At 34.0% G+C, this 26,516-nt stretch overlaps 1 protein-coding gene and 4 non-coding genes across 5 annotated transcripts in view; all 5 read right to left on the bottom strand.

Annotated features, from left to right (window-relative positions):
* 5-HT2B (5-hydroxytryptamine receptor 2B) overlaps nucleotides 1-26,516 on the bottom strand; it is a 332,239-nt gene that overhangs the window by 289,550 nt on the left and 16,173 nt on the right. The window lies entirely within an intron of this gene.
* Nucleotides 15,915-16,033, bottom strand: LOC149411281 (5S ribosomal RNA). Its single transcript, XR_016304916.1, has one exon. It is a non-coding gene; the product is annotated as a 5S ribosomal RNA (ribosomal RNA).
* LOC149411280 (5S ribosomal RNA) lies at nucleotides 16,357-16,475 on the bottom strand. Its single transcript, XR_016304937.1, has one exon. It is a non-coding gene; the product is annotated as a 5S ribosomal RNA (ribosomal RNA).
* On the bottom strand, nucleotides 17,767-17,885 carry LOC149411279 (5S ribosomal RNA). The gene has a single exon (XR_016304915.1). It is a non-coding gene; the product is annotated as a 5S ribosomal RNA (ribosomal RNA).
* On the bottom strand, nucleotides 18,209-18,327 carry LOC149411278 (5S ribosomal RNA). Its single transcript, XR_016304936.1, has one exon. It is a non-coding gene; the product is annotated as a 5S ribosomal RNA (ribosomal RNA).

Here is a 26,516-nt window from a genome sequence, read left to right as displayed (position 1 = left end):
CAAGTCAAGCAGTTTTTAATTATATTTAAAACTAGCATACACCGACATAAATACATTTCGAATAACGAATGTGCGCAGGTGTGCTAGCTCTTAGTAAAGCAAAAAACAAGATGACCCACATTAGTCTTTCGTCAACTTCTAATATTTAAAACCCAAGTCTATCATTCAAATAGACTTCAACAACCCAAACGGAGTAGCTACACTAAAAGAAACTTGGCATCTATTTTAGAGTTTGCATTCTACATTTCGTCGCTCGTCCTGTACATGTATTACGAAGGAGAGTACGAGTGTAAATTGAATCGTGTGTAGGGGCCGTTATAATTTTTTTTCTAATAGATTTTTATTTAAGATAAGTTTGTACATGATTATAAAGCCTCAAGACTCTGGCACATTGACCGTTATTTTTCTAAAAGACTCTGCCGGATGGTTGGAAACTTTCTTTGTGTTTCCGCGTATCTGAAAACTAAAAACTGTTTTCTAAAGGTGATGAAATAGGATTTCAATTTTAATTTAATCAATCGAAATAAACACATATTTTTGCATATCTAATTTTTAATTCAATCGTAAACATGTTTTAAAAATGACTCACCTTATGTTTTTTCATCTTAAAGTTGCACTAAAATTGTTGATAACAAAAAAAACACATTTAATTTTAAAAATGTACTATAAATTATGCTGTAAACTCATTTTTCTGTCTTATCATATAAAAATAATAAATAAAAAAATCATAATTTTTTTTCAGATTGAGGTCTGGTTTCATAGATTTTAATATAAAGCGTGGTGTTTTTTCTTTCTAACACTGTTTAAATCACATTTCCCGCCGTGAAAGTAAGGGAGACAACGATTTTTATGAGACCATTATGAACTATTCCGAAAAGCGAACAAATTGAATCGATGATTAATGGCTGCTTGTTTCCAAAACCTAATAAATTCGACTGTGTAATTAAAGTAAATTATAGTATATTGTATAAATATAATATTATTAAATAATATGTACAAGAATAATATCACAGTTTTCGCAGTCCTCACTAGGGTTTCCTGTTCTGTAGTAGTTTAAAAAAATATTGAAATGATTATACAGTTGTCATGAACATTATCTTCATAACGTTTGTAAGTTGTTTTATCGGCCATGTTTTTATTTTTAGTTTTAAATATACAAGATATTGTCATTTTTTGAATGATTTTATAGGCATTATAAAGTTTCAACACCAAGAAATTTTAAAATAACGAGTATATTTTGGCTATTACTTTGGTTGAATTTAATGTTGCATTAATTGGACTAGCATTATGATACTTTGACACAATTTAAATTTCCGAATGCCTTATGGGTCATTTTTCGTAGAAACGAGAACTTTTCATGTTTTTGCAGAGATTATTTTAATTTAATTATATTTTATTTGGTTTTACGCCCCAGGTTTTATGTGGAATTTAAAAAAGGGAAATTATCTAGTGAGCTATTGAAAATTATTAAAAAAAAGTTGAAACTAATAAACTGAATTTGAAACAATATTAGTAAAACAAAACAGAAACCAAAAAGTTTATATCTAAAAGATGGGTTAAATATGATAGGAAAAGACTTATCACTTCATCAGTCCTTTGCTGAGATCTGGTGATCTCCTTTACTTGCTTTTTACTGGGGATTTTTTCAGATAAATACGACTTGCTAATCTAGCGTATAATGACTTTACACAACATGCGAATAGTACTTTCCCTTAATACTTTAGATTTAGATAGGCCCGTGTGGGTAGCGTTGTACACTAACACCGCTTTCACCAGATCTACAAATAAGTGGCAGTATTATCGTGCTGCCAGTATCGCCAAATCTTCTGCGACAGTATCTTGCTAAAGGGGTGGATATCTCCAATGGGATGTTTCTGGCTATAAATCCCTTCGAGGTGTAGGCGAGACGCGCCCAGGGGAAATTAGCCTTGAAAAGTACGATAAATGGTAAATAAAATGTCGTTAGACCGTTGAAATAAATGTTTAACGCTTTGCTTTTTCTTGTTGCTGGTTCTTTTAGTGAGGTATTTTGAAAACATTACATAAATACAAATTTACATTTTATTCTTTTATAGGAAAACATTCCTCGGTTTCATCAATTTATGACACAGATCGTTGATTACATCTACATTTTGGGAGGCGGGATGGGGTATCGCCGCCCCGGGAACCATTTATTAGATAGCCAACACATCTGCAATAGGTCACGGTAAGTTGTTTGCTACGTTTGTTGACTTAGCAAGAGTGGCCGGGGTCATAGGGTGAGGTTTGTCTAGATTTTGGGGGGCAAATATTTGTGTCAACCTGCTGTGTGAGAGACTGGTTAGGGGCTTTGACTTATCCAGCCGGACTCTCTCGACCCGTCGCCTTACAACCTGGTGGGAGGGATGGATTCATACGTTCATCATTCTTGTAAATTTTGAGCCTCAGATTTCTACCCACCCCTCCTTATTCCTTTTTCCTTCCCAGAATTTTCTCTTCTTTCTTTCCCCAAAAATACCCTTCATCCCCAAAGATGACATATGCCCTAAAGATTTTCTCTACTTTCTTTCCCCAAAAAGACCCTTCATCCCCAAAGATTATATACGCCCTGAGGTTTTTTTCTCCTCTGGCCCTCCTGTGTGAAGCTATTGTAAAATAATAGTGATTTTGCCGCTAGTGTGTATCAAAAATTCAAGAGTCCCATGTGCTACCAACGGTCTCGCAACCACCTAGAGCCAGTGAGAAAATTATGACATCTCTAAATGGCGTATTTCGTGAAAATTAAAGTAGTTAGGAAGGAAAGGAGATGAGGTAGAGAAAGGCGAGGAAGTACCTGCCTATTCGAATCTGGTCACCAAACCCGGCTACTGCCATTTCAAATAACGTTTCAATTCTGAACTACAGTTTTTCAACAGAACGATTTACTAAGAGTATTTTGCTCTGGAGTATGTTGATAATTATATAAGACATGTACTATGAATTAGTTGTGAAATAATTCTAATTAATTAAATTATAATTTTAACTGAGCATTCCGGGATTCGAACCAGCAAATTCGTAGTCGAGGATCGAGGAATTTATTTAAATAAACTTAAATAGTGTTTAAATAACCTTTGAGAATATAAGTTTTTGTATTTGTTTTTTATGCAAGGTGAATATTTTATTCAACAATTTTATTTCTTATTTCATTTGTTCCTAACTCGAGTCGACTAGTATCCACTCGACCAATTATAAAAAAGCGTTTTTTTACTGCACGACTCAAACTTCTAATTGCAGCACACTCTGAAACTATTCCTCGATATAAAACATTGCAAATCAAATATAATTTCAACAAAACTGGTGTATATTTTAAATTGAATTTGTTAATTTAAGTTTTATTTCATCGCAGCTTATATGGATATATCAAACATTAAATGTGTGTTTTCTAAAGCATAATTTTGTTGGATAGCTAAATGCAAAAATTGTAAATTTTCATTCATTTATTTAAAGCATCTTTTGAACTGTAGTTTATAGAGTAAATACTGCCCTGATGATAACCAACCTCCGGTAAAAGATGCAAATGCAAGAAATATACATCTCAAACTCACAGCATCTTCTCAGTGTAAACTAATACTTCGGACAAGAAGAATTGATGTAAAGGAGACCGCAGAATATAATTTTTAATATTTAGTATTTTTTTCATTTGAGTTTAATATTGTCCCACTTAATATAATAGCAGACCTAGTTTTGGGACTGGTCCTTCTAGTTCGTTGCAAAGGGCTTATCTCAAAAGCAAACTTCCGACACCAACTGACACCATAGTAATCAACAATATTTAAAAGAGAAATTTAAACAGACTTAAATATTGAGCAGATTAACGGTAAAATAGGTAGGTTGGGGACACTCGATAAAGACATTGATGGATTTGGGAGCCACCTCTTGGCTGGAGCTCCGAAATACCTGATAAACCTTCTTAATTCTGTGCAAAGGAGTTGTTAAGATTTCTATTGCAATCTGTAATGTACAGACGGAATGTAGGCATGCCGAGTCTATTCTACAGTCATTTCAATAGAAACTTTTCAAATGAGGTACAGGATTGATCCCGTGTGCATCGGTTTACGTATGCTGAACGGACTCAACTCGAACACCTATTCACAATAATTCTTAATGTCGTCTTCATGAAAACGATCTTTTTTTCGATTCACTTTTGTGTATGTCAGCTGGCATATAAAAGGAGCAATCGGTGCCTGTTTTTCTCCTTCATATAACCGAGCATCTTCAAGACCTGCATTAATCTTACAAGGTTTTTGTCACTGCAAATACATCGTATAAATGGAACAATTATAACGATAAAGACCCCAATCTGTAATGTTATAAAAAAACATTTCAACACTACCATAATCCGCCTCACAACGCTGCTCATCCGGTTGACGATATAGTTCCCATGTCTTTGCACCATATAGACCTGGGCGCCCATGTGACATGTAGATATCAAAACAACAAAAATAACAGAAGAATATGTGTAGAATATAAGAATATGAGTAAAGCAAGGATTATTCAATTTGCCTTATTCAATGCTCGCCTAATTAATTAGTTAGTTTAACTTCAAAGATTGATATCATTACTCCCTTATAGACTGGCTAACTTTAACACACATTTAAACAACATTCACTCTTCATACATAACACCCAACTCCAGCTGCTCTATACAATACAATTATAATTATAATAAATGACTCATCGCTTTTCCCAGTTTCGCAAGACAGCGCCTGATACATTTTGACTTGAGTTACAAACAAATCCTTTCAATTATCTATTGAAAACTTGGTTAATCTTACCCACATCCTCTGAACCTTGGAAGGCAAGTAATCATGCAGGCAATTATAATTAATCATACTTCAAAAATAACTAAAATTAATAATGCTGTGCTACTAAGTACAATGGGGGATAGTGGTTGATGATGAAAGTCGTGTAAGTTAAGAAAGAAAAGGGCAAAATGAACCACAGATTCTTTGCGAACATCTTCCATGATTAATTTCGTTTTTCATCTCGGATTAGTATTATTATTATTTGTTATTAATTTTATTTCTTACTAGAGCAATCCCAATTAGTTACAAAACTCATGTTAGGACGGGTGGAACTTACAAAACATAGGTACAATTTAACATTGGTATTTGGACATCAAAATTATATGTTTCACATATAAAATAGTTCAAAAATTTAAAAAAGGGAGATTAAGAAGAATAAACAATAAAAGAAACAGTAATATATATGTAAGCACAAATAAAAGCCAAGGTAGGAATTTACAAAAAGGTACTTATCCACTAATACGTTGGCAAAAATAAATTATGATCGATTGCAAATACAGAGGATAGAAAAAGAAAGAAAAAGTAACATGACTTAACAAAGCAATACGGAATGAGGCAATCCAAAGTATATATAAACGGAGCAGACCCAAGGTGAACCAGACATTTACTCAATATGGACAGAAACTCACTGAGGGAACTGGTAGGACTACTAACGGGACACTGCCATCTCAGGAGACACATGCAGTTGTTGGGAGTGGAAAATACCAACTGAAATGTGAAGAGGATGAAGACACTCCAATTCACCTTTGGTGCCATTGGGAACGAGGCTCAGATACCTAGGAAGATACATTGTGGAACCAGAAGACATTTCCAATGACAATCCTCGTGAACTTTATAAAAGGGACCAGGTGACTGTTAAAGGAATGAGGTAAAATGAGAGATAACACAATGGGCCTATGGCCTAAGTGCTCACGGGAACCTTACGTCAACCGTCTCCTATAATAATAGAAAAGCAATAAAACAAGAAAATTATGTATTTTCGTTTTTAACTTAAAATAAAAATATTTTCTTTTAAAGCATTACTTAGATTTTTGTAATATGTTGGTTGTTTTTATACACAGTGGTTTCAAAGTGTGTAAGCAATATAGTTCATTTTATCCCATATTTTATAGAGTGCGTTAGAGGAATGCGGATTTAATTGTTATTTTTGTGAGTATTCTGGTTGTAGATGTCCTGATTGTCAAGTGGCTTGATGTTAGTGAGGGTTGATTGTTGGGTAATTTGTAGGATGGTGCTTGTGATATCATGTTTGGGAAAGATTGCGATTGGAAGGATACCAGAAACTTAATAGATGTTCTTGAAATGTGGTAACTTATATAATGATATACTTATTCCTTTCTTTCCATAACTTTCATGTGTGTAAGTGGCACTTGTGGCGTTAATTGTAAATAAATTCACGTCTTTCTTCTTTCATTAGCTTTAAATGCCTAATCCTACTCATTCAACAATCGTACCTACATGATTTTTCCACACTCACGCCTCAGAGATCTAATTTCTATAGCATTCAGTCTACTTTGATCCTACATCCTTGGACAATTTTTCTATTTGGTAAAAACATCTGGCTTTGTCCACTACACCTCTGTATCGTGAAATAAAGTTTTTTAATGATAACTGCACAATAATCCCAAATTCCCGGTGCCAGTGGGTCTATTTATTTATTTATCAACGCCTACATAAAGATCACAACATAAATTTTAAACCACAGTATAACACAAATAATAAAGCATAAAATACAGTAAATTTAAATTAAGTTATAATCACAATTATCTTTAAAAGAAACTCTTTGAATTTATTTACTTGTAATATAAAATAAATTATAAAAGATATTATGTATATTTAATTAAGCATATTATGCTTAAATTATGATTACCTACTCGTTATTTACATGATCCGAAAATTGCTGAACTGATTTGGATTTGTACGGGTCTAGAATTAGAACAAATAAAGCCTATGTACCCTCTCGATAACTGAATTGAATACAAAGATATTGTTGTGAAATAAAATATTCCATCTAGTATGTTTGGGATGTTCATGAAGTGGCAGCAAACTTATAATGTCTGGGCTGACAAAGATATAATTAATAATTTTGTACAATAAAAGAAGATCAAATATTTTTCGCCTTTCTGATAATTAAGATAAATTTAGTTAACTTCGTAAGTTTACATAGTTGATTTTTTTTATTTATTTATATTACAATGTGACATATTGAAATATTGTATATAAGATTGAGGTATATTGTTTGTTATGAAAGGAGTGAAAAGGATATATGGTTGATGATGACGAAGAACGATGGGAAAGAAACCCTGCCTGAAACAATGCGGAAGGAGTGGAACATCTTTTCACAGTACCACGTGAACTAAAACCATCAGTCTGTTGTCTATTGGATAGTCCAATAATATTCGCCACGAGGGGACTTAATGTTTTGCCCCCCAAGTGAAATGAAATCAACATTCAAATGCGATCGTGCTGTTTCGCGGATTGCCTAGGATCGAGAGAGAAATACAAGGAATGTGTCAAAATGCTTAAAAGAACATCTCAGAATATCTTCACGTGTGCGCTTAAAATCTCCGCACTTAGAAATGCATCAAAAACTGTCGATTCGCATCGCTTGTCAGCCTTATCGCTAGTGGTTTATTTATGGTCGCTATTAACAGCTAGTAAGCCTCAAGACATAGCGCGGAGTGGTGGCCTGTCGCATTGATATCTCACCAAAATTCTATTCTAATATTAATTGCTCTAATGTTTAAAGATTTTCATACATTTTGGTGATTTTTACTTTTAGTAGATTTATTCAATATCTGGTTAGGGGGTGTCACCATTATCTCTCCATGAAGAACCGCCACTGTTTGGTAGAAGATATTTTATAAAACCGAGGCGTCGCGTGTTCAATCCTCATCACAGTAGATGGGTGTATTGTACAGGGCCCGCAGAACGCAATAGTACACAACTAACCATTTAAAAATCGCAAGTGCGCCTTACTGTTCAATTAGGCAGCCACCTCTGGTCTGGAGCCCCAAAATACCTGAAAAAACCCTTCACTCGGTGCGGAAATGGGCGGTGCGTTTAATAGATTAACATATCTGAATAAACTGATTGAAATCTTCAGAGCACATTCGTCAGGTAGGTATGCTGTCCTTGTTCTATCGGTATCACAATGGAAGATGCTCCGAGGAACTGGAACCGGTCCATAATCGAGAAACACGCCAAACACGCGGCCAATATACTCGTATGTACATGGTTGACATTTGTCACGTGAGAACGGGTCGCTTCTACGACTCGTTCTTGAGTTCAACAGCTCGGCTGTGGAACGATTTGCCGGCCTCTGTATTTCCTCCCTCCTACAACATGTGTCTCCTCAAGACCCATATTCACTCTTTCCTCTCCTCAAAAATACCCCTCACACAGCATCCCCAGAAACGACATAGGCCCTGAGGGAAACAATTTTCTTCAGGGGCTCCTGTGTCGAGATATATATAAAAAGTAGAGTAGACTTCAAAGTGTCTTAGTTGAGGGAATAAAGTCCAGCTTCTACTCTGTGCCCTCCGGTGTACCTCAAGGTTCTCATTTAGGCCCATTATTATTTAACGTGTGTATATACGATATTCACAAATGTTTTTTACATGCTAATTACCTAGCATATGCAGATGATAATAAAATATACTTAGTTATTAAATCAATCAACGACTGCATTAAACTTCAAGAGGACCTCAATCGTCTCTTTGTCTATTGCGAATTAAACAAACTTGTTATTAACATCGCAAAATGCAATAAATTAACGTTTACACGTAATAAAAATAAAATATCCTTTGTATACACACTAAACGGTACACACATCAATGAAGTAAAATATATCAGGGACCTTGGGGTAACACTGGATGTTAAATTAAACTTTATCTAACACACTGATAACATCATTAACAAAGCCAATAAAATGCTGGGATTTATAATTCGCAGAGCAAAACCCTTCCACAACATAAACACTCTATATTCCCTTTACACCTCATATATTCGCCCGCACCTGGAACACTGTACACCGATCGGGACTCCTTTATACCAAGCCCATATCGAAAAAATAGAAAGAATTAAAAAAAAAATTAAACACATGAATTATAAACTAAACTTACACTTCTCAAATTATACCGAATCCATTAAATTTCATAATTTTAACTCCCTCCAAACACGACGTCTAATTTTTGATCAAATCCTATTATTTAAAATCCTAAATAATGGTCTGGACTCACCAGAACTTACCAATTTAATAAATTTTCATATTCCGTCTAGATCAACCCGACAATCTGATTTATTTTATCTACCCTCGTGTAGAACAAACATTCGAAAAAATTCCCCAATTCCTTGCATATGTGCACAATATAATAAAAAAATTTACAGCATTGACATTTTTGGTAATAACCTAAAGAAATATCGATATGGAGTAATGCGTACGATTGATTATTAATATGAGAGTATGGAATGTATCGGCAGCAACTCCTATCCTCTTCCTATTTTCCTCTTCCTCTCTCCTTCCTTTAACACCAAATTAATTTTAAGAAACTAAAAATTCATTTCTAATGCACTTTAACATAAGAAACTTCTGTGGCTTGACTACAATTAACTTTTATATTTATATCTATCACTGCATATTATATAAAAGCTGTTTGTTTCTTACAAAATAAATAAATAAAAATAAATGTTTCTTCGTTTGTCCCGTACGCGTTCATTTACCAGTCATCCAATTGCGATGAAACTTTCAAAGATTGTTCTGATTAGTGCCAGGAGTGTTTAGAGTTTTGGTTTGATTGTAGAAGAAGTCTTTAAGCATTATCTCTGCACTGGAATGAGATACGGAGTCGACATAATGTAGTTTTTAAAAAGTGACATTGCCAATTTCATGATACTACATGAAGTGAATGATAGAAATAGTCGGGGATGTATGAGGAAGACACGAATCAAATAACTATTTGTGGTAAAATAAGAGATAGGTATTTTTTTTATTTAGAATTACATACATGAAAGTTATTAAGAGTCGTAGTAATGGAAAGAAAGGAAAATTATAAAATCATTTAATTTGGCAAGAAAAAAGAATGCACAAAAAACTTGTTATTATATAATATAAGCACTGCTGAAATGTTTAATTAGTTCAGATATATTTCGAGTGATTTTAAAAACATCAGCTAACATAGCATAAGAGTTACCAGTGGTGTTTAATCTATTGCAACAGAATATAATAGAACCGTAGTATGATTATCACAATGATACGTACTCAGAAACCTCGAACTAATGATAATAACATGAAAGTAAATCAACAATAATATAACAGGGCGTCAACTGATAATTTAAAATGTTATTTAAAAATATTGCATCAAAACTTTTCTTCCGTTACTTAACTTAAACAATTTCAATGAATGTAAAAAAAGTTGATGAACGAATAAATAGGTGAAACGAGAATGTATGACTATGAGGAAGTAAATGCTTGAAAAGCAGTTGCGGCTCGTGAATTTTGGATGTATTAGATTGCAAATAATACAAAAAAGTGTTGTTTTAGCTGAAAATAATGTTCTTTTTTTTCGAATATTTCCTGAAAATTTTCATTAAAAAATTGAATAAAAAAAAACAAAAAATCATTTTCAGTTACAACAACACCAATAATGCCATTTGTTGTAATGTTATCACTCTAGTACACCAAAAAGTCACGAACCGCCAATGGAAAAGGTCAAAAACGCCTTCGAAAACATGGCACGATCAAGTGAAACAAATACTTAGTACAATACAATTATATTATTTCCACCGTCAAATGCACCCAGTCGTTCAGGTACTCATAACAACCTCAAAACTTTACCCCATAATATTTATAATACCCCGAGCAATGCCGGGTACCCGTCAGAAAATAAGCGATATTTTCCGCTAACAATGATGGTAGTAGTAGTAGGAATTCAGATAGTCTTACTAAAAAAAGATTGGCTCCTGGTAAAATCAGCTTTTGATGTCTTTTTTTGCTGTTAATTTTTAAAGCGTTTAAAATTTTCCTTTCTTCAAGTTTTAAAGGCGTGCCACCAAGAAATGTTTTAGTACTAAAAGAAAATTAAATGCTGTAAAATTTGTAGTTGATTATCTGAAGAAGTTTAAATTATGCGGAATTAGTATTCCACGTCACGGAGTTGCTTATACTTGTTCGCTGATGGCGCCTCGGTGAAGTAGGGCGAAAGATGAGTTTTTTTAATGCTTTTTTGATGTACTAATGAAGATGCCGGTAAATTTAATGCAGCGGGCTACAGTAATACCTCGGTTAGAGAAGCTCGTGACCAGTGGCATCCGGTGACATTTGAAAAATTACAAATACATTTTTTTTTTAAATTAGCAATGTGATTAGAATTCGTATCTGCAGAACCATTAGTGTGTAGACCACTAAGCTAAGAAGATCATTATTGGCTAAATCTAGCGATGTTCTGTTTTAAAAACAACAACATTTAACCCGTTATTGAAGGCACAGAAATCTATTTTACGTGTTATTATGAAGAAACCTTTAGGATATTTGAGCGACGCTCTCTTCATAGAATTTAATGTACTAGATGTCCAACAGTGCTACATAAAAAATGAAATCCATGTTCATAAAAATAAAAACAACAAACTAGAAGTAAGGGAAGGAATGACCTTTTCGTTCCAACAAGCAACAGAGCGGCTTATCAAAAAATATTCTCATACGAGTATCTCGGTCCTAAAATATATAATAAAATCCCCTCTCAGCTGAAACTGTGTAAATTGTCATCTTCAGTCCAAGAATGACAAAATGGTTGTTGGATCTAGGCAGGACTGATTCCGAAATGATACTAAAAAATGTCATTTGAAATCACGAACGCCTCTATGTATCTTTTTATGTATCTTCGTTTTAATATACTTATTTTAGCTAGTCTTAAATCCTGTATTCGTCTAGGATAACTTGAAACCTGTAAATTTGACTGTCCTGAAAAGGTAATCCTTCCTAGAGTTGGACAGTCAAAAGTTGTACGTTCTGTTTCCAGTTCAAGGTGATGTCTGTTTTTATGCTTCAGTAGAGATTCTTTTTTCAAAAAATACTAGTTTTTGGACAAATTGAATACTTTTTTAATGTCAAACAGCACGAGAGTCCCAACATCCTTATCCGCCTGGAGCAAGTGAGACTATGACATCCTCAGTTGGGTATTAAAAGTATGTTGTGACGCTGAAGATATTAATGATCGGAAGGTGATGGGGAAGAGGAAGGGGCGAAATACCTTCAATTCAGATCTGATCACCAAAGACGGCCAAAGCCATTTCAATCAACGTTTCAATTCTAAATGGTGGTCTGGCGATACTTCCATTCTGGAACGTGCCGCAAATACACCATATTTTATTTTCAATGATTAAATTATGAAATAATATAAATCCATAAAATAGAACATACTTGTGTATGCCGGGATTCGATCCCGCGACCTCCGAATTGCTAGTCGAGAGCTTACCCCCCTCGATCACGGAGGCCGTCAATGATGGTAATCACTGCACAAAATTTTGTAATAGACTCGAATTGAACGCATTGAAGGAAATGTTCACTGCACCGGTTTTTTTATTGTTATATGCAGAGATGTGCTTTATTTCAAATAAATCCATTTCAAATGGAAATGCAAAATGCAAAATGGGTATTTTCCATTTTGAATTTTAGATGCTTTTCTAAAAACCATTTTGCATTTTGCATTTTAAATGCTTTTCTCAATGCATTTTCCATTTTAAATGCTTTTTTGCAGCATTCTTCCTACTATCTCCACTCATCTTTTTTTCATAAGCCCCAAATATCAGTCGGTCCTCAACCTCGCTATGAGAGATAATTTACATTTGTCAAGTTGCTTCCTGGTAGGAGCCCTGGCAATTGAGTGATACCATTACAAAAAATACTGATTCAAATACTGAACATGGGGCCATGAAGCTGTAATATTAAATGTTAGATAGCAGTTTCTATCTATTTACGTTGGCAACATTAGTCCCGAGCAAATTTTTTGTGGTTTCATAATCTATAGTCGTGGTGTTTTTGGATTTACCATTATGTAATATGTTTGTTCTACATTGATGTCCGTTATTAAATGACAAAATTGTTTAAAAATTCTATAATTATTTTAGTTGTTTGACCTGAGAAACCATTTTGCATTTTCAATGCATTTTGAAAATAGGTATTTTGCATTTTGCATTTGAAATGCTTTTCTAAAAACCATTTTGCATTTTGCATTTTCAAATGGAAAAGTTTTGACCCATTTCCATTTTGAATTTCAAATGGTTTTGTGTACCCATTTTGCACATCTCTGGTTATATGTTTGAGTATATTAAATCGTTGCAATGTCACTCATGTAGATATGTATGTTCTACGACACTGTCAGACAGGGGCAGGTAATTGGGTAAAAGGTGATTGGGTAGAGGAATGCAGAAACATACGTTAAAGGGAGGTGCATAAAGTTGTATTAACAATACCAGATATTTTTTTATGAAAATTCCCTGTCATTATTAATTTGGTGAACTTCAAAGTGTTATTAATTGATTTATTTAATTTGATACTGGGTGGGAGTTTGTTCTCCACTGTTCAAAGTTAGTATTAATTAAAGCACTGGCATATTTGATACTTGTCTCTTTGCTTTGCTCTGCTTTTATGGTAATGTGTGGTGTTTTTTTTTGTATTTAATGAGACGGTGAACAAAAATGGTTTTGGCACAGGCTTTTGGCATTTGATTTAAAAAGTATAGGACTCGTAATAGCGACTTTGAAATTCAATGTTGTTTGAATAGATATCCTAAAACTCATAATTGGAATGATGTTATGGGGTAGAGATATTTTTTTAAATAAAACAAATATTAAATGATTAAATACAATATTAGCGAAGTTTAAATGAAAATTTGGTGGAATCTTCGAAACCAAGACCCCAGTTTTTTAGGGTTGTGGTCTTCCTAGATGCGACCAAATCTTTTTCTGATTTTTCTGTTACAAATTTTCTTTTAAGAGTCGCTAATAATGCATTCAATAAATTAAGTTGTCAACAATTAAATTTTAAGTTTTACACACTAAGCAATTAGAAAGGTTTGGAAATGAGAAAGAGATGTCAAAAGTAGAAGGTGGGTATCTTGCAATTCATATCTAATCGCCAAACACTGTTAAAACCATTTAAAGTAAAGCTTTGATTTGAAATGATGAACTTTTACCAGGGTGATACTGAGAGAATCTACTATGACTCATTTTAAAGTTGAATGGAAAAACACAAGGATTCCGACGTTTCATTCCCAGTAGTCTCAATTAACAGAATGGTTAAGTTTTCCGTGTTAATGTTCGAAAATTAACGACACAGCATTTGACACAGTTTGCTCTACCGCCACTAGGAGCCCTGGAGGACTCAAGGGGGCGTTGGAAGGCAGGAGGCGTTAAAAATCAAGAAAGTTTTTAAGTTAGTAGTCCCAGTTGCTCAAAAGGAGAAAGGTCGTCTAAAACCGTGAATTATTTTGAGGACTACGTAATTTTCCTTATAACTTGATAATTTAAAACTCTGCAATGAAGTGAATTTTTAATGTCTTCTTCAGTTTGGGAGGTATAAAATCATTAAAAGTTAAATTTTCTAAATACATCAAAGGAATACTTTTATGTATGAACTGCTCCAGAGACCCTATCGTCGGAGCCAGTGAGACTATGGCATCCTCAATCAGGGTGTATCGTGAAGCTGAAGATTGTGAGGAGGAGTAGGAAATGAAAAAAAAGAAGGTGGGGTTGGCCTGGCTAATCAGATTTGGTCACCAAACACGGCTAAAGCCAATTTCAAGCAACGTTTTGATTCTGAGTGGTGGTCGTTCTGCAGGGAAAAAACTTCACTGAAAGTATTAACCACTTATTAGCTGCCCACATAGAGGGAGAAAGGGACAAAAATAGAGGTACAATATATTATTATGAAGGCGCAAAAGTTCAGTTTAGTTCGCTCTTTGTCATCACGTGTCATCTGATTTTTAAGGTCTCTTGACTATTATTCCGCCATCCCAATAGGATCATAGTAAAATTTTAAATGTAACACCAGTCATTGCAGAGTTCAGCTTTGCGCGAGTTCGAAAACCCATTTTTTAACAAATTATTTTTCTTACTCTCAGTATCACCCTGGTGAAACACCACCATTCAGAATCGAAAGATTGCTGAAAATGGCTTTAGCCATGGTAAATGACCAGATCTGAATATCCAGGAATGTCTCAACCTTCTCTTCCCCATTTTTTTCCTCTCCGCTCTCCCTTCACAATATTTATTTATGCAGCCTCACAACATGAGCATACTATCACTGACTCCCGACAGTCGGGAGCAGTTGGGACTCTTCTGCAGTGTTAATTAATTAAATTAATGACGCCAAAGCTTACCGAACGTGAGTTTTTTTGAAGTGAAACTTCTTTAGCCGCGTCATGCAATTTCGAGAACCGGAGTAAAACCAACTCATGACCGAAACGAAAATGCGGGACCGATTAAAGTTCATTTGATCTAGTGAAAGTTTTGAAGTAAGATATAAATGTTTTTTAGGTAATCTCGACAACTGGCGTTGGTGGTGTAATGGTCAGCGTAGTTGCATTCCAAGCAGTTGATCCGAGTTCGATTCTCGGCCATCGCATATTAATTTTTTTTTTTGGTTGAATGTTAATTTTATAACTCATTGTTTGTAGTCATTGTTCTTTGAAATTTTTAAATTTTTAATCCATTGTAATTTTAAACATTATTTATTTTTCATATTATTTTTTTCGTCATTTAAATTATATTTTGTACTGGGGTGACATCTATCGGCAGAATATTTTTTAATTTTAAATTATATAGTTTATGGGGGTGACATCTATCGGCAGAATATAAATATATATTTTTTAATCTATTTAATTATATTGATTACGGGGGTGACATCTATCGGCAGAATCTTTTAATGTTTTTTTGTTTTTAACGCCTTTTTTTTTTCAATGGTTGACCATAATATCAATCCACTAAGTAATATTTTAGGCCTGTAGCATACTTGAAAAGTTAAAGAATGATATAAGATTGTTTATGATGTTAACGATAAAAAAATAAAAAAAACATAAAATTACCATAAAAAATGGGCCAACGGCACGCGGTGTTCCCAAGCGGTCACCCATCCAAGTACTGACCGCGCCCAATGTTGCTTAACTTTGGTGATCGGACGAGAACCGATGTGTTCAACATGGTATGGTCGTTGGCAAACGCTAAACAATATTAATTTCTATTCTACCTGCCAATAAATATATGAAAATTAGTATAAAAAAGCCCTAATAATACTGAAAACATTAGCAAGGTGTGTGCGACGTTGATAAAAATAATCATTACATACGCGCTTGAAAAAGATCGTAATTACATCCATAATTTTGAAGGAATTTTTTTTTTCAATGGTTGACCATAATATCAATCCACTAAGTAATATTTTAGGCCTGTAGCATACTTGAAAAGTTAAAGAATTTTATGATATTATTAATGATAGTAAAGATAAAAAAATAAAAAAAAACATGAAATTACCATAAAAAATGGGCCAACGGCACGCGGTGTTCCCAAGCGGTCACCCATCCAAGTACTGACCGCGCCCAATGTTGCTTAACTTCGGTGATCGGACGAGAACCGGTGTGTTCAACATGGTATGGTCGTTGGCAAACGCTAAACAATATTAATTTCTACTCTACCTGCCAATAAATATATGAAAATTAGTATAAAAAAGCCCTAATAATACTGAAAACATTAGCAAGGTGTATGCGACGTTGATAAAAATAATCATTACATACGCGCTTGAAAAAGATCGTAATTACATCCATAACTTTGCAGGAATTTTTTGAAGTGAAACTTCTTTACGCGCGTCATGCAATTTCGAGGACCGGAGTAAAACCGACTCATGACCGTGACGAAAAAACGGGATCATTTCGCTATAGGAGCCTAGCTAATATTATATACCTAGTTTAGGTCACTCTCCGAACTCAGCTTCGCGGTCTAGAGGCAGAGCGCACGACTGTGGTCGTGAAGAACCGAGGTTCGATCCCCGCTTTAACTAATTTTTTTTTTCTTTTTTTATAACTTTTAATTTTTTTTATCACATGCTACTTATAAATATGTCAATAGACAGAAAAAAAGAGAGAATGAAATGAAAAGAGAGAGAGAGAAGAATATTAGAAGTTTCACTTCTGTCTTGCGTAGGCTTGACACACCCATTTTTTTTTCTATTTTATGGAGACCGATTTCAATTTTTTTTTGAAGTGAAACTTCTTTAGCCGCGTCATGCAATTTCGAGAACCGGAGTAAAACCAACTCATGACCGAAACGAAAATGCGGGACCGATTAAAGTTCATTTGATCTAGTGAAAGTTTTGAAGTAAGATATAAATGTTTTTTAGGTAATCTCGACAACTGGCGTTGGTGGTGTAATGGTCAGCGTAGTTGCATTCCAAGCAGTTGATCCGAGTTCGATTCTCGGCCATCGCATATTAATTTTTTTTTTTGGTTGAATGTTAATTTTATAACTCATTGTTTGTAGTCATTGTTCTTTGAAATTTTTAAATTTTTAATCCATTGTAATTTTAAACATTATTTATTTTTCATATTATTTTTTTCGTCATTTAAATTATATTTTGTACTGGGGTGACATCTATCGGCAGAATATTTTTTAATTTTAAATTATATAGTTTATGGGGGTGACATCTATCGGCAGAATATAAATATATATTTTTTAATCTATTTAATTATATTGATTACGGGGGTGACATCTATCGGCAGAATCTTTTAATGTTTTTTTGTTTTTAACGCCTTTTTTTTTTCAATGGTTGACCATAATATCAATCCACTAAGTAATATTTTAGGCCTGTAGCATACTTGAAAAGTTAAAGAATGATATAAGATTGTTTATGATGTTAACGATAAAAAAATAAAAAAAACATAAAATTACCATAAAAAATGGGCCAACGGCACGCGGTGTTCCCAAGCGGTCACCCATCCAAGTACTGACCGCGCCCAATGTTGCTTAACTTTGGTGATCGGACGAGAACCGATGTGTTCAACATGGTATGGTCGTTGGCAAACGCTAAACAATATTAATTTCTATTCTACCTGCCAATAAATATATGAAAATTAGTATAAAAAAGCCCTAATAATACTGAAAACATTAGCAAGGTGTGTGCGACGTTGATAAAAATAATCATTACATACGCGCTTGAAAAAGATCGTAATTACATCCATAATTTTGAAGGAATTTTTTTTTTCAATGGTTGACCATAATATCAATCCACTAAGTAATATTTTAGGCCTGTAGCATACTTGAAAAGTTAAAGAATTTTATGATATTATTAATGATAGTAAAGATAAAAAAATAAAAAAAAACATGAAATTACCATAAAAAATGGGCCAACGGCACGCGGTGTTCCCAAGCGGTCACCCATCCAAGTACTGACCGCGCCCAATGTTGCTTAACTTCGGTGATCGGACGAGAACCGGTGTGTTCAACATGGTATGGTCGTTGGCAAACGCTAAACAATATTAATTTCTACTCTACCTGCCAATAAATATATGAAAATTAGTATAAAAAAGCCCTAATAATACTGAAAACATTAGCAAGGTGTATGCGACGTTGATAAAAATAATCATTACATACGCGCTTGAAAAAGATCGTAATTACATCCATAACTTTGCAGGAATTTTTTGAAGTGAAACTTCTTTACGCGCGTCATGCAATTTCGAGGACCGGAGTAAAACCGACTCATGACCGTGACGAAAAAACGGGATCATTTCGCTATAGGAGCCTAGCTAATATTATATACCTAGTTTAGGTCACTCTCCGAACTCAGCTTCGCGGTCTAGAGGCAGAGCGCACGACTGTGGTCGTGAAGAACCGAGGTTCGATCCCCGCTTTAACTAATTTTTTTTTTCTTTTTTTATAACTTTTAATTTTTTTTATCACATGCTACTTATAAATATGTCAATAGACAGAAAAAAAGAGAGAATGAAATGAAAAGAGAGAGAGAGAAGAATATTAGAAGTTTCACTTCTGTCTTGCGTAGGCTTGACACACCCATTTTTTTTTTAATATTTTTCGAATATGATTTAAGATTTTCACGGCCAAAAGTATTTTCGTTATTTGTTTTTCGGACAGCATTGCAGTGTCCATATTAGGGCAGATGTGAAATGGTTAAAGAAGGAGTTAGCGCAACACGGCATAACACCCCAAAAACAAATTAAAAAAAAGATTTTTCGAAGTTTATATTTTTTATTTTTTTAATACGTTTAAAAAGGCTTTTACATTATAGTTAATGTAACAGTGTTGCCAACAAATAAAGAATTCCGTCATTAGGATAATATTATTCTATCTGTAAAAACGTTTGCATACAACCACGCTTGTATTAATATTTGAACAGTACATAAAATCGACCAAAAATAGTACATTATCTTTGATCTAGCTTTTTTATTGACCCGTTGTGTGACGAAACTGGCCCATTGTTTACAAAATTAATGTCATGACATAACATCAAATTATCCTTATTTCAAAAGGCGCTTTGTTATTTGATGCGTGTGTCTATATAAATTGATCATTTTTGGGGCACTATTGATTTTTCATGTGTTAGTTCCTATTATTTATCACTAAAAATTGTATTTATTTACTTCCTAATTATGTATAGGTTATATAGGTTAATGTCAAAAAGAATGTCAATTTTTCTATCTTGGTTACCCAACGAAGCATAAAACAGACAAGACACAAAACAATAATTAGATAACAGCCACAACCAGGAATCAAATCTAGGATCTTTTGTCGAGTAGTTTAATACTCCCGTCCCGGTAAAACAAGAGATTCTGGGTTCTATTCCTGGTTGTGACCGTTATCTGTTTATTTTGCTGTGTCTTGTTCTGTTTCATGTTTCGTTTAGATTTATTAGTACTATCTCCTTCTTCAATCAATATATTTTATACATAATTTGGTATAGATACTATTTATATACCTATTGTACGGGACGTGTTTGCCTGTACAAAAAAAAAACTGGAACTAAAAAGCACCGGCACACATCAGCCCTCGACCCGTGTAATGATTCAAGTAAAACACTTTGAGGTGTTTTATCCAAATCATCATTAAATTACAGATAATTCGAATCAAAATTTAAAAGTACAATACGTGTAATTAAAACATTTTGATTACAAGTATTGTACTGGTATACAGAACGTACAAAGGGTGTAGCTTATAGGTACTTCCTATTCCTTAAAGCCAACTCAATTCACAAGAAGTAGTGTATATACTCGGCTTTCAATACTGCTGTGTTTAAATACACAAATAGAAACTTAGGCAATCGGAATGCTTTCGGTAGTGATTTCAAATTGGAGCACATGGTGCATCTGTTGATTGGATCAGAGCGCCATACGAAACAGCAAATGGCGGAGACGTCGGCTACTACAGATAGCAAGTAGTAGGTGACCAGCAGCGATGGCCAGCATTCAGTAGCCAGCAGGAATTGGCCAGCTCTAAGTGGTCAGCAACAGTGGCCAGTTCATTTGATTATAAGGGCCGGCACTAGTGTAATGTATTGAGAGAGATGGGTGCGGCTCAGCTGTTGGAGAGCCATCAGTAAGTAGCTCGATGATCAAGAAGCGGGCGGTCCAATTCAGTTGTCCAGGTGGCTGTATGTAAGAAATGCAGCATTCAGTCGAGAATCAGAAACGGTATATCAAGTTATAGAAAAAGTGTTCTCCCGACAAGTTATATATATTGAATAACATGAACACTTTGTTAGTGGTTTATTTATAGTGTTTTCTGCATGATGCGTGTGACGTCAACGTAAACTTGCAAAAACACGTTTTTTTCAGTTTTCAGCACAGGTGCTCATTTAAACCGCAATAATTTTACTCGTACATATCTTGTTGTTCTGGTGTTATAGTTTAAACTCTATAATAACTCTTTATACTCTAGTTTTCCCAAATTTGTCAATATTAGGATTTAGTTTGGAAAACTTAAAGTTAGATGCAGTTAATGAGAAATTGACTAGTGATTAGTAGCACGGCTTAAACTTAAGTTCCGTTGAATTCATATTGAGATATATATATATATAATATATACATATATAGTTCAATAGACTATTTTTCGCTACATTATTTTTGCGTACTTTTTCTTTATTTGCGAGACGTAACGAGGATACTTAATTTTTTGTTTACCAATCATGGATTCTGTTATTTACTTCGTTAACGTTTCAGAATTTTTGCGCATCGTCAATATTCTTAGATATTTGCTAAATGGGATTCACCTGGGGCAAATTTTCCAATAAGAAAATAATTTTCTTCACAAATCGATTTTTTTTTCAAAATATCGAGAAAAAATTAATTTATCTATTTATTGATTAGGTTTTGTAAAGTAAATATTATTATTCAATAAAAAACTTTGAACAAAAAAGATTGGGGTGCTTCTTTACTTTATATTTAGGTAAATTTACGAAGGTTAATCAGGTAATGAGGTACCTGTTTATAGTATTTATTTTTTTACATGGTTTTCATTAAAATGAAAATGCGTTACTTATGTAGGAGCTTATGTATAAGAATACTATATTGCCAGTGATTTTTTTTCAGTCACTGAAGAGATAAATTGTCAGAAATGTGTAGTGGGCGTGTCTGGCGTCCCAGAGTTAGGTCAGCTTGCTCTTAGTTTGGGTTAAATTGATCATACCTTTTCAACATAAACAACTAAAAGTACCAACTGCTCCCAACCGTCTGGAGCCAGTGAGACAATGGCGTCCCCACTTGGGGTATGTTATGAGGCTGAAGGAAATGGGAAAGAGAAAGGTGGCGGAGTGCCTGGCTATTCAGATCTGGTCACCAAAGATGGTCAAAGCCATTTAAAGCAACGTTTCAATTGTGAATGATGGTCTCACACTGGGGCGTTACTAAGAATATCTTCAACTCTGGAACTGGCCGCAAATATACTAAATATTTTTTAAATGTATAAATGGTGAAATGAAAATTAATTAATCAAATAGAATTTACTTGCGCACTCCGGCATTTGAACCCGCGACGTTTGGCTTACAAATCGAGAGCCTTACCCCTCGACCACAAAGACCGTCAACTATGCCTTGTGTCAATTTCAAATTTATGTTTAATTTAATGGATCCGCCTTGAACAGCCACAAAGAGTGGCTCAACATAACCCAAAAAGTAGTACTAAAGATAATTCTGAAAGTTCCGATTAGAACTCAGACAGATGAAATATTTCAAAATTTTCAAGTTTTCAGCGTTCAAAAACTCTACTCAAAAAATTGATATTTAAACTAAAAACATATATCTGAATACTTCACAGTAAACCATAGCTACTCAACCAGGCCAATAAGTCAAATTATACTGGTTATTCCCAGTTTGAATACATCTTTTGTATTCAGAGAAATATTAAATTTCATGCTACGAAACTATATAAAGTTCTACAAAATGAAACAAAAAAATTGAAATAAATATATATAAAACAAAGTTAAAACATTCTTGACAGAACAAGGTTATAATCAACTTGAAAACATTTTGAAGATAATGTAAGCACAACTACAGACTAAATCAAAAAAATATTAAAAAAACTAGAGTCAGCACAGAAAACCACAATGAGGAGGACTGCAAAAACTTTGAATGAATTATAATATTTTGCTATATACTTAGCAGGTACCAACATTATCAGTTCTGTGTTCAAAAAGTGTATTTCTTCTGTTAACATTTTCGACGGATCGTTTTTACAACATCTTAACAGCCAAAGAGGGTTGTAAATCTGTTGTTTTAACTTGAAATAGTAATGATTTCTCAACGAATTTCAGAATTTAGTGTTTTAAATGTTCCGTATTTGTCTTCATTTTTAAGATGTCGTAAAAACAAATATCAATATAGCAAGTAGATAAAACTATCTTTTGACCTTTTTGATTTGAAATATACTTTTCCATTTAAGAATTGTAATATTTTAATTTCTAACACAAAACATTAAAAAAAAATCTGACCAAAACATAACTTATTCTAAAATTTTCACGGAATCCAAAATACGCAGTCCTTTAATTTAATAATGAAAGCAATAATAGTATAAATATTTTATTACAGAATGTATTCAAGGATATTGCACTGCGATACATTCTATATTTTGAAATAACAAAAGAGAAGAATTCCGAAAAATAAATTAGAAAGAAAATTTTCATTTCACTTTTTATATGGTCCATACAATTAGGAATTGTAATAAGAATTTCCAGAGGATCGCTAAGAAAAGAAGACATTTTAGATTAATTTTTAACCTAAAGATTTTTTTAAATTGGATTTGGCATTTTGTTATTATTAACAATTACATTCATGGTTTTATTAAATTCAAATGATAAACGTTAAATTTAAAAAAAATGATATGTATGAAATAACCTCACCGGTAACATGAAACTACATTCATAATATGACATTATTATTGGATTAAAACTGATGAAAAATAGCACAAATAAAACTTTTATATAGAATTATATTAATATGAATTGAATATATTAATTGTCATTAGAATACAAATTATTACTGAAAATATGTTTTAAATCACAAATTACAAATCATAAATAAGAGCTATCATTTTCTCATGATCGTGTCACATCAGGCGTATATGCACCTGCTTGCCAAATGGCTATGTTGCAAGAACTTTCACAGTGAGTTAAAGACATTTTTTAGTAGTTATAATTCGAAATATAAATTGTACAGTCTTTGTACAATGCATCACAAAAACAACTTTTAAGTGTTGTGAAGATTTTTTTTTAAGTAAGACCGTTGATTTTTATATTTATGTAAATGACACATGTTCTGCCGTTTGCATTTAAAAAAAAAATTTAAAAGCAAATAGTCAATTAGCCTTTGGGAGCCTATAAGTCAAAGGTTATTTGAGTGAGTAAAGATTAATACTATTCTAACATGTTTCAGTTCAGTGACTCAATCTTCCAGTTCCAATTTAATGTTTCGCTGCCTTTCGATTTCTAAGAAATTGTGTGTTTTTCATAAAGCAGCATGATATTTTTTTTAAATATTACCGTTCAAAATAAAACATCTCTTTCGATAATTTATTCACAGCGCAACCAGCGGCAAGTCCCGCGAATATCAAATCAATTTTTTCTTATTAACAGGAATATTTATGAGTAAAATTAACAAGCGGATTCGCCTTTGAAAGGGTATCTGCGGCTTATCTCCATTTTCTTTTAAACCTGCGTAATAAAATATTAGAAAAGATCGGAAACCTGGAAAGTGGTAAATATAGGCTGTGTTGGAAAAGGGTTTGAATCAATAATAATTATTGCTGAGCATACTAGTTATGTTTCTCGTGAATCATTAAAACATGTTTTTTATTACGCTGCTAGAAATACTACACAGGGAATTTTCTAGGTAAGAAGTTTTCATAGCTCCAAGCAGGACACCCTGACATATATTACCTTTTCCTAATATAAAACATTTATAGCTCAATAGTTAATATAATATCGCAAGCCGTAAATAGCTGCAGAGAAATTTGTGAAAATTTAATGACGCCAGAGTTCACCATATGGAGAAGCAGTCGATTTAAAATTTAAAATTTAATTTAAAATTAGTGTGAATTAATTTTTAAAAAATAAACATATTTGAATTAATTAATTTTTAATATATATAATGGACAACAGAGACATCTCTGGTCATTTTTGGATGGATTTTGCTCTGCAGGTGAGTGATAACCGATTACCGACACCTTTGCATTGATCAGATGGATTCATCCAGTTTGTATCATTTTTCAAAAGAGGTCAATTTAAGAAAAAAATGATTGAAATATTTTTTTCTCACAATAATGTGCAGTGCTTATTATTACAATGTGCTGATTCACCATCTTTAATAATTCTACTCTCTTGAGAGCTGGTTGATCTTATAATCTCATACTGCGAATTCAAATATATTTTGTGCTGAGTTGCCGTTTGCCGCAGAATTGAAGATCAAGGAACAAAACTCATTGCAAGTGGGATTCTCTGGTGAGTCTTTCTGTTTATATGTATTTGGTGGCTGATTATAAGTTGTCTTCTCCTGCAGAGTGAATTCATTGATCAATCCATTTTTTTCATAGGGGATTAAAATATTCCCTGATGATCTGTGCTATTTACAATTCAGTTCAGTTTGCCCGGCCGAAGCGGGCAGTTGATATACCTACCTTCGTGCGCCGGTTTGTTTACTTTTGAAACGAAACGGTGTTAATCTTAATTATAATCACATTTAATCGCATTTCTGGCGGTTATTTACTGTATTTCTATTCTTCAGCAATAAAATAGTACATAATAAGTGTTAAAATTAGTTTTTTTTAGTTAATTTTCGGGTCGGATTACCGAAAATTGTAGTGACGTTAAAATGTGTTTTGAGTCAATTTGAATTGTATAAACACGGCAGAAACTATTGTCAGTACTGTGTTAATCTTCAATTACATAATTAAATTCGGATTTTGTGAAATTCTGGTGAGTTTGCAGATTTTGTAAATAACATCTGTATTTGCATTCTACCCACAGCGGTAAGTTCCAGCATTTTGTCTGGATTTTTTATTTTTGTTAATTTTTAGGTTGATTTCTTTTTAATTTATTTTTATTATATGTAATATGTCCTCCGTGGACTCCTCCGACGAGGAGGAAGTTGCCCTCCATGAGCTTTCAAAGGAGGAAGTTATTAAAATAGCGCAGGCAAGAGGGAAGGAGATATCCTCACAAAGGAGACGACCTTCTCCCAGATCCTATGTGCTCATGGAGAGTATTCAAGCCCACAAGGAGCCTGGTAGTCCTAGACGGCCCACTTCACCGTTTACCAGTATCCATGGCAGCTTACTCCGTGAAGAGGGAGCAGCATCAATTTTGGCCGCCCCGAAGGATGTAGCGAACGCTCCTTCTGGAAATATTTCCACTGGTACTGGTGACGTGGCCAAAAACCCGTCGCCTAACCCAGCAAAAAAGAAGCGTGGCAGAATTGAGGAACAGTTAATTTCAGGTGACAACTACGATATGCCAGTCGAGGAGGATTATCTCGCCCCATTTTGGAGCCCTCTTTCGACGATCTCTGCAAAGGTGAATGAGATGAAAAATAAAATGAAAAAGGAGGACCGCTCAGTTATAGAGGTAAGTATAGATCTAATTCGTAATGAGCTCGCGAACCTGGCAAATACCTGTGCCGCCGCCAACGCGAGAGCTGGCGCCTTTGCCGAGGTTATTAAATCACAGAAGGGATTATCGGAAAAAATAGATTTACTCATTAAACGTCCGTCCCATGTGCCACCAGTTATTGAAAAAGTGGTAGGTAAAAAAACATATGCGGGTGCAGCTTCCGGAGCGCCTCCCAGTGGTTCCATCTTATTCGAGGGACAGGAGCGTGAGCTGCCTTCTCTGAGGCCCACTATTCTATTCTACCCCACTGCCCCTGAAGGCAAAACATCTGAGGAGACCCAGAATGTACTTACATCGGTTCTGGATCCCAAAACCGACGGTTTTAAAGTGGTTAGGACACGTAAGATCAAGGGTGGAGGCGTTCTTCTGCAAACTGATAGCCCGGGGGGTGTCAAAAACATTCAGAAGGCGGCGGAAAAATTAACCCTCAAAGGTTTGAAAATGGTTAACCCACAGGGACGACTACCCAAGATAGTCATTTATGACGTCCCCAGAGGAGACGCAGCTGCTGACACTGCTCTTTTCAAGGAAATTTTTGATAATA

Source organism: Hesperophylax consimilis, chromosome 26 (genome assembly GCF_061612785.1).
Source record: "Hesperophylax consimilis isolate HC1 chromosome 26, BYU_Hcon_1.0, whole genome shotgun sequence".
NCBI classification, from domain to species: Eukaryota; Metazoa; Arthropoda; class Insecta; order Trichoptera; family Limnephilidae; genus Hesperophylax; species Hesperophylax consimilis.
This window is presented reverse-complemented; position numbering and strand designations above follow the sequence as displayed.